Source organism: Pleurodeles waltl, chromosome 4_1 (assembly GCF_031143425.1).
Source record: "Pleurodeles waltl isolate 20211129_DDA chromosome 4_1, aPleWal1.hap1.20221129, whole genome shotgun sequence".
Taxonomy (NCBI): Eukaryota; Metazoa; Chordata; class Amphibia; order Caudata; family Salamandridae; genus Pleurodeles; species Pleurodeles waltl.
The window spans coordinates 629,152,835-629,160,374 of NC_090442.1; positions in this window are offsets into that span (position 1 = coordinate 629,152,835).

The following is a 7,540-nucleotide window of genomic DNA, read 5'->3' on the forward strand; positions in this document are numbered from 1 at the left end:
CTTTAGGGGCAGCTTCTCTCATGTCAATAGAGAGGTCAGGTCCAGGTGGGAGCTACATCTGTCAGTGATAGGGTAAGCATCCTTTGAAGGTGATTATGTTCCAGAGCACAGCCATGATGGCCATCCTGTTAGTGGAAGGTCAACCTTTCTCACATTGTACCAGCTCTGGGAGCTACTTCACACCTAGTGAAAGCATTATTGAGCTCCTGGATGAAAGCTAGAATCTCAGGCAAAAATACCTTTTGTAAAATATCAGTTAAAAAATTTGACTTTATCACTGCATTGGATTTGAAATAAATATTTTAAAAAGTCCAATGAGTAGCTTTTTATCTCACTCCTGGGCCTAGATAACACAATTCAATTTATCATTACCTCTCAATGCTTTTCCTGAAACAGCTAAACCTGCTATAACAAAAGTCGTTTTTCAGACCTTTTCACTGTAAGGACATGTTTTACTTTAAACTTCTATATTTTCTACTCCTAGAAACCATGCCCACTGGCCTATGGGCACTTCAGGCTAACTTAGGGGTAACATGTTGATATTTAAAAAGAGGATTTAGGCCTGTCTTAAGGAGGTATTTTGACAGGTCAAATTTGCATTAGGCTACTTTAATGGTGGCACAATACGCGCTGCACTTACTAGTAACGTACAAGGATTGGTATCATAAACTATAGACTTAAGTTAGATAAGCCAATAATGAGCATAGCCAAATTCAACATGTTTTACAGTTCAAGGCACATGCACGGAGGCATGGTAAGCATGGCAGAGTTCCAGTGTCTAGTGTCAAAAAAACAACCGTATCAGTCAAAAGAATGGTGGTGATTATGGTAAAAGAGGAATTTTCTTATAAACAGGTATTTACCAATACCAGTTAGGCCATATGTGAACACATTGACACATATATCACGATACCAATAGGATTAATTTTGATGACTTTAGTTACATGCTGTAAAATCTAATGTGCAACATTCCCAGATTTAACCAAAATAAACATCTCTAAAGTGACCTACACACTCACACTAAATCCATTTTTCAGAATATTAGTAAACATATATTTTCATAAATAAAGTATTACATTTCAAAGGGCAATATTTAAAATATGTTTTAGCAAAATCTAAAACAGGCCTTTGTAATGTCACTTTGGTATCCTTTCTTAAGATTAATACCCTTTAATTTGAAAGCTGAGGAGTTCTATGATATGCATACATATTGTGTAACTGATGTATGCATATATCTACTTTCAGCTTCCTCCTCAGTGAGTAAGGGATACTGGTGACACTTCAAAGGACCATCACAAGTGCCAATGGGAGTCATGAGGTGGAGCCACTGACATTGAAAGACCCAGTGGCACTGAGGGTTAGAGTCCTGGCCAGTAGTACATCTCTTCATTTAACCCTGAGGCTTCTGACTCTGGCCAGCCACTCATGGTTATGGCTAAAACATCACAGGCCACACCATCTGCTTCCATGGCCGCAACCACCACTCACACCAGCACCACTCTCACTCTAAACCATCAATTCAAATACAATATTTGAAATGTATATACATACCATCTGGGGACAGTGACATCAAAACGCATTCATGCACCTGTCAATTAGCATACACAGGTTTATTCTTGCTACAAGTGGTTCAAAAAGAAGTCTATATTAGTGTCAGCCTAGCACTGTTTCAGATCCATGTTGCTTTTCTATTTTTGAGTACCATATTTTCCGTGTTGGTATATGAGTGGCACCTTCCAATGTGACATACATATATGACTTTCATATTGTGTGCACTACAGCTGGTATATTTTGCCTCATTGCTTTGTTGACTTTTTGAATTGATTCCCAGTTCCTCCTACATGGAGTTCTGTTGGTACCAGCACAATAGTGATTTTATTTCATGAATTATATGTTTTGCTTTTAATTTGTGCGCCTGTTATTATAGTGTTAGCAACACTTTCTGTACACAATTGATGTCCTTGACTGGTTGATGCTCCAGAGAGTTTATATTATGCAATACAATATCTAAAATGAGCTATTCACCTCCTCCCTTCTTTATGTACAATCATTAACTACCTAATCAAAAGCAACCCATGTTACATAATAATTTTCTGTGACAGTTTTACATTATATGTCCACCAAGCAGTTGTCTGACTCTATGATTCCTGCCCCCCCCCAAAAAGATGATTGATGGAGGAGTGCAAGAAGACATAGGATCCCGGGTGCTCCCAGGTGCTTGGCTGTGGCATTGGTTAATCAATGTCAATCATTGTGTGCGTCCTGCCTTTTCATAGAGTAGATTCTGCTAGAGGTTATTATACGGTTCCTAATAAGGTAATAGGACTGAGTATTAGGACTATCAAACTTTGGAATGTGTGAGACTGAGTCCATCCACACCATCATTCCTGGCTAGCTCACAGTGCCTCATCTGAAGGCCCAAGCCAACTGGGGTGGAAGGCAATTATGGTAACCTAAACATTGCACTCTGACTCCTCACGGAGTCATGGAAACAGATCTTACCCTTTCATGGTATTACTCATGCATGCCTAGACGAGACACAAAAGATATTTGAAATAAGTTTTCAATACATTTATGAATGTGGTTCTAGATGTTCTAGAGATTCCCTCCTAACCCTAAGATTACAATGAGAGCACAGCGGGTGTACCCGTCTGCCTGGCGCGATCTAAGTTATTAGCCACAGCCTTATACCTGAAGACCGTGTCAGGAGTCTGCCTGCGGTGTAGATGGAAATCCTCTCATAGGGCTGGTAGATTAGTACTAGCAAAAAAGAAGGTACACAGTTCCAAACAGAAGGAATAGAAACACAACGAGTGGAGAAAGGTGCCCGTGAGTCAACTTTAGTTAGAACAAGAGCCCTCACTCACCAATTGGTGACATGCTTCATCATCGGGCTTTTGCTCCTCGTCAGGCCGGTACTGCAATGCCTGACGGGCCCCTCAAGGGGGCTCTTTGCCAGAGATCTTTTGAGCGTAGAAATGCCGGTTGTTGAGTGCTGGAATGTGGGATTGGTACAGAAGTATGTATGAAAGTGAGGTTAAAAATGACTAAAGGTCAAACTCATATTTAATCAGGATCAGACCCCTATCATGGTTAAAAACAGTGGTGTAGGGGAAGAGATTAGTTGTAATGTCTAATCAACCCTAATCAAAAAAATATTTTTGAATTTGACTAACTTTTGGGACAGACATTATGGGTTTCTTCTACTACACCTTATCATGCCATCGTGTGATATTTGGAGGAAATTACCATACTGACCACCTTTTTATTTTGACTAGTTTGTGCCATTCGCTGTGTTTTATTAGCTGTTTATATTTGTATATACACCCAGATATTTAGACCAGCTTGGAACACTGATGCCTGTTGCTATCCCGATGGGGCCCATCATTTAATATACTTTAATATAGGGAGGGTAAGGATATTTCCTCACAATTTTTTAGGACTACATGTATTGTCTGTATTTGTCTCACCATGTTGCACACTTTACACAAGGGAAAGAGTCACTTGTGTGGCCCATTCCCCTACCCCTTCACAGTGCACACTACTTTTTCTGTGATATGGGTTTATGCTTTTCCCTTCTTTCCTTCAGGTTCCTGTGAGATGACTTAACAACAAGCTAATTGCAATATGAGGATTAGGTAGGTTTGGTCCTGACGAATCGAACTGATCAGTTTTTTACTTTAGATGCAAGAAACATGTTGACCTTTCTTGAGGCAGTATAGGAATTTCTGTACTGACACTCCACACACTCTCTGATTTTAGGGACTGTAGATAGCATACAATAATTTTTTGATTGAGGCTTGATTAGACATTACAATTAATCTCTTCCCCTACACCACTGTTTTTAACCATGACAGGGGGCTGATTAAATATGAGTTTTGAGGAACTTTAGTAATTTTTAACCTCACTTTCATACATTCTTCTGTACCAATCCCACATTCCAGCACTCAACAACTGGCATTTTCTACACTCAAAAGACCTCCGGCAAAGGGCCCCCTTGAGGGGCCCATCAGGGATTGCAGTGCCGGCCTGACGAGGACCAAAAGCCTGATGATGAAGCATGTCACTAATTGGTGAGTGAGGGCTCTTGTTCTAACTAGAGTTGACTCACGGGCACCTTTCTTCACTCATTGTGTTTCTATTCCTTCTGTTTGGAACCGTGTACCTTCTTTTTTGCTAGTGCTAATCTACCAGCCCTATTTCCATCTACAACGCAGGCAGACTCGTGACACTGTCTTCAGGTATAAGACTGCGGCTAATAACTTAGATCTTAGTTAAGTTTGATGGGAGTACTGTACACAGGGACATTCATTTCCTAAAAACTCCCAATTAATGAGCCCACTCTGTTTTGCTTTTGATAAGAAGATTAGCACTAGCACCAGCAGAGCTGCATGTCAGCAACAACATCAAAAAGATCATTAGGCACCATTGGGAATTGGATAGGGAATATCTGACTGAGAAAGATTTCCCCCTTTTCTCTTTTAAGAGAGGAAAAAATCTTAAAGACACTTTAGTGAGAGCTGCCCTACCGCAACCCCAGAAAGAACCTGTGAACACATTATGAGGTCTTCCAACTATGCTAGGACATCATAAATGTGGACAGTGTGTAGCATGCAACTACAGTTTAAACACAAATGTGTTTTGCCATAATAACAACATGATAAATTTGACTACCTTCAGTAATTGTAATACTCAAGATGTTGTTTATGCAATGTAGTGCTCATGTAATTTACTGTACATAGGTAAGACCACACAGAAAATTAAGTGCAGAATTCTGCAACATAGGAGCAGAATCAAATATAATACAGTGGGGGCTGTTCTGGTGGAAAACTATCGAAGTTTGGGCCACAATTATGAAGTTATGAAATGGCAAGTGAAAGAGAAAGTCACACTGGGAACCCGAGGGGGAGAAAAGGACAAGTGTCTCTCAAAACGGGAACTATTTTGGATGTAGAAATGTGGGACAGTAATCAATGGCCTGAATACACTGGAGGATTGGGGGCAAGCATTCATAGTCTAAAGTTTGACTTGATGGCTGCACGTGTACCTGTGGTTGCATGTAAAATAATGTTGATACACTGTTGTATATGTCACCGTGTATTTTGCTCTATCACCATTACAACTTACAACTTGATACATGCACAACGGCAACTGGTATATAATACCAATGATATATAAATGATATATGTCCTTTATTGCTATGACATGGTTCTGATAGAAACAACACAAGGAGGTTGCAAGGAGGTGTACTATAAACTAGGGCTGTAATGAGAATCAAAAATATGAGAAAAAGGACTTTTCAGATCTATTGTTTTATTAATCATTATTAAATTAGGTCCAGGCATGTTACACCCTAATGACACCAGAGGGTACTCCATGGCTACAACGTGCACATTGACACACAGGATAATCTAAGTGAGTAATTTCAGCGCATCTGGAGAGACGCAAGCAGGCGTCCTCCGGTAGAGAGAGATAAAACAAGTGAGTGTTGTCCATTTTAGCCTTGCAATATGTTAAGTTTTAGTAAAAGTATGAATAGCTCCATTAGACAAGGGCCTTTCCGGGGGGGATGGAATTCATGAATAAGGCTATAACGTTATGTTTTCAAAATTGATTTATCAGCATGACCAGCATTAGACACTCTTTTGATTATGAGGGGCTGACGCATTGCTAGCACACATATTTTGTTTATGAGGGGCTGAGGCATCATTAACACACGGATTTTATTAGGAAACTATAAATAGCTGAAATAGATAATGGCCTTTTTGAAAAAAATTAACTCAATTAAATTGTAACATTCTGTTTGTATGATTGAATTGCTTTACCATTGAGGTGAGCGGCTTCAACATAGATCTGTTGCTACCATTATTCATTTATTAACACAAAGATAAGAAAAGGTGCAGGATATAACTATTTGAGTACTTGGTCAGCTTGCACATCAACAGAAGGGTTAAACAACCTCACCAATCACTGTTGGCTACCAAATCCAGTCAATATGAGCAGTCCATGTGATTATTATGAATTTTTGGGGTATTACATCTAGTGGAGTATATGGTTCGCTTGTTGAGTCAGAGAATTTACAAGCACCTCCAGTAGAGCGCATGGATAGATAATCATGAATTCGGCTAGGGCATGCTATAGGCCACGGGAGGGCTGAGCATCGTTGTTTTGCCTTATAGACCATATGGAGTTTCACAAGGAGAGGACCTTTTAACAGGATCAAAAGCCAAATGGAGGATGAGATTAATAAAAAATTACCCTGAGACAGAATACGATGATTGACTGGTGAGTACCCTAAATCACCCAGAAATATGGATTGATACCCATTATGAGAAAGTGAAATTAGCTTTTACACACGGAGAATAATACAGTTTTATTTTTTTTACTCTATGTGCTACCTATAACAAATTGACAGTCCTGATGATGACCCCGGATAGATTAATCTATATAAAGGAGGTCAAAACGTCAACATTTTGATATTCTGGATTGTTTGTAAAAGACTAAAAAGTGACTTCTGGACTTCTGGAGTAATATGATTCTGACTATGGAAGATCACCTCAAACTTATCTTTTAACTACATTTTGTATATATTGTACAGAGCACATTTGCATAAGCAATTTTCACTTCACTCACTTTCACTGCGCCGTCAATATAGGAGCACCATATGGATTGAATTCAAAGTATAAGAATGACTGGCTTTTACTAAAGAAATATGCATCTATTGTATAATAAAATATGAACTGTTGACAAAATTTGCACATGTTCGAAGATTGTTTAAAAGTTGCTTCCCAGGAACACAAAGGTCTTACTTCCCCCTACAGGGCCATTATTTATTTTGCTTATTTATCTACCCAGGTGCTAGGGTTACAGGGTGTACCTCATTTTCTTTAAATAGCATGTCAAAACACAGCATTCATCTCAGAATGGTTCTGGACGGAATGCCCTCTGCCCCTTCCTGGTCAGTCCATTGTTTATATAATAAACCTATACTGTGCTGTAAGTACAGCTCTGATGCAGTGCTGTGTCTAGATGTTGGAAGCTGAGTCCTGAATGAGCAACACAAACTAGAATATAATGTGAAGTGTTCCCAGCCTTAGACAGAAAGTACTGATTGCATGTTGTGCAAAGGCTAACTAAACAAGCAATTTGTACCACAGATATCTAGAATATCATGCAAAAATGCATGTAAATGTCATGCTAAAAGCAGCTAAAAGTTAAAAGTGCTTGGCATAGCATGAAGGCAGTATTAGGTTTAACAAAATGACACAAACAGACCTTATTGCTGGGAAATAAATGTAATAGTCAGTTGGATAACAGCTCTAGAGCTCGGAAGCAGAAGCCGACAGAAGCGGAAAACAGAAGCACACACTGCAGATACCGCAAGTCAAGTAATAGAGGCTGTAGGAGGTCAGAGAGGAGACACCATACCTCTACTACTCCTCTCCCCTACACAATTAGCCACACCAATATCACAGCTAATATCACAGCACAATACTCCAACCTCAAGTAACTTTTAAGTACTATTGACTTCTAAGCACTA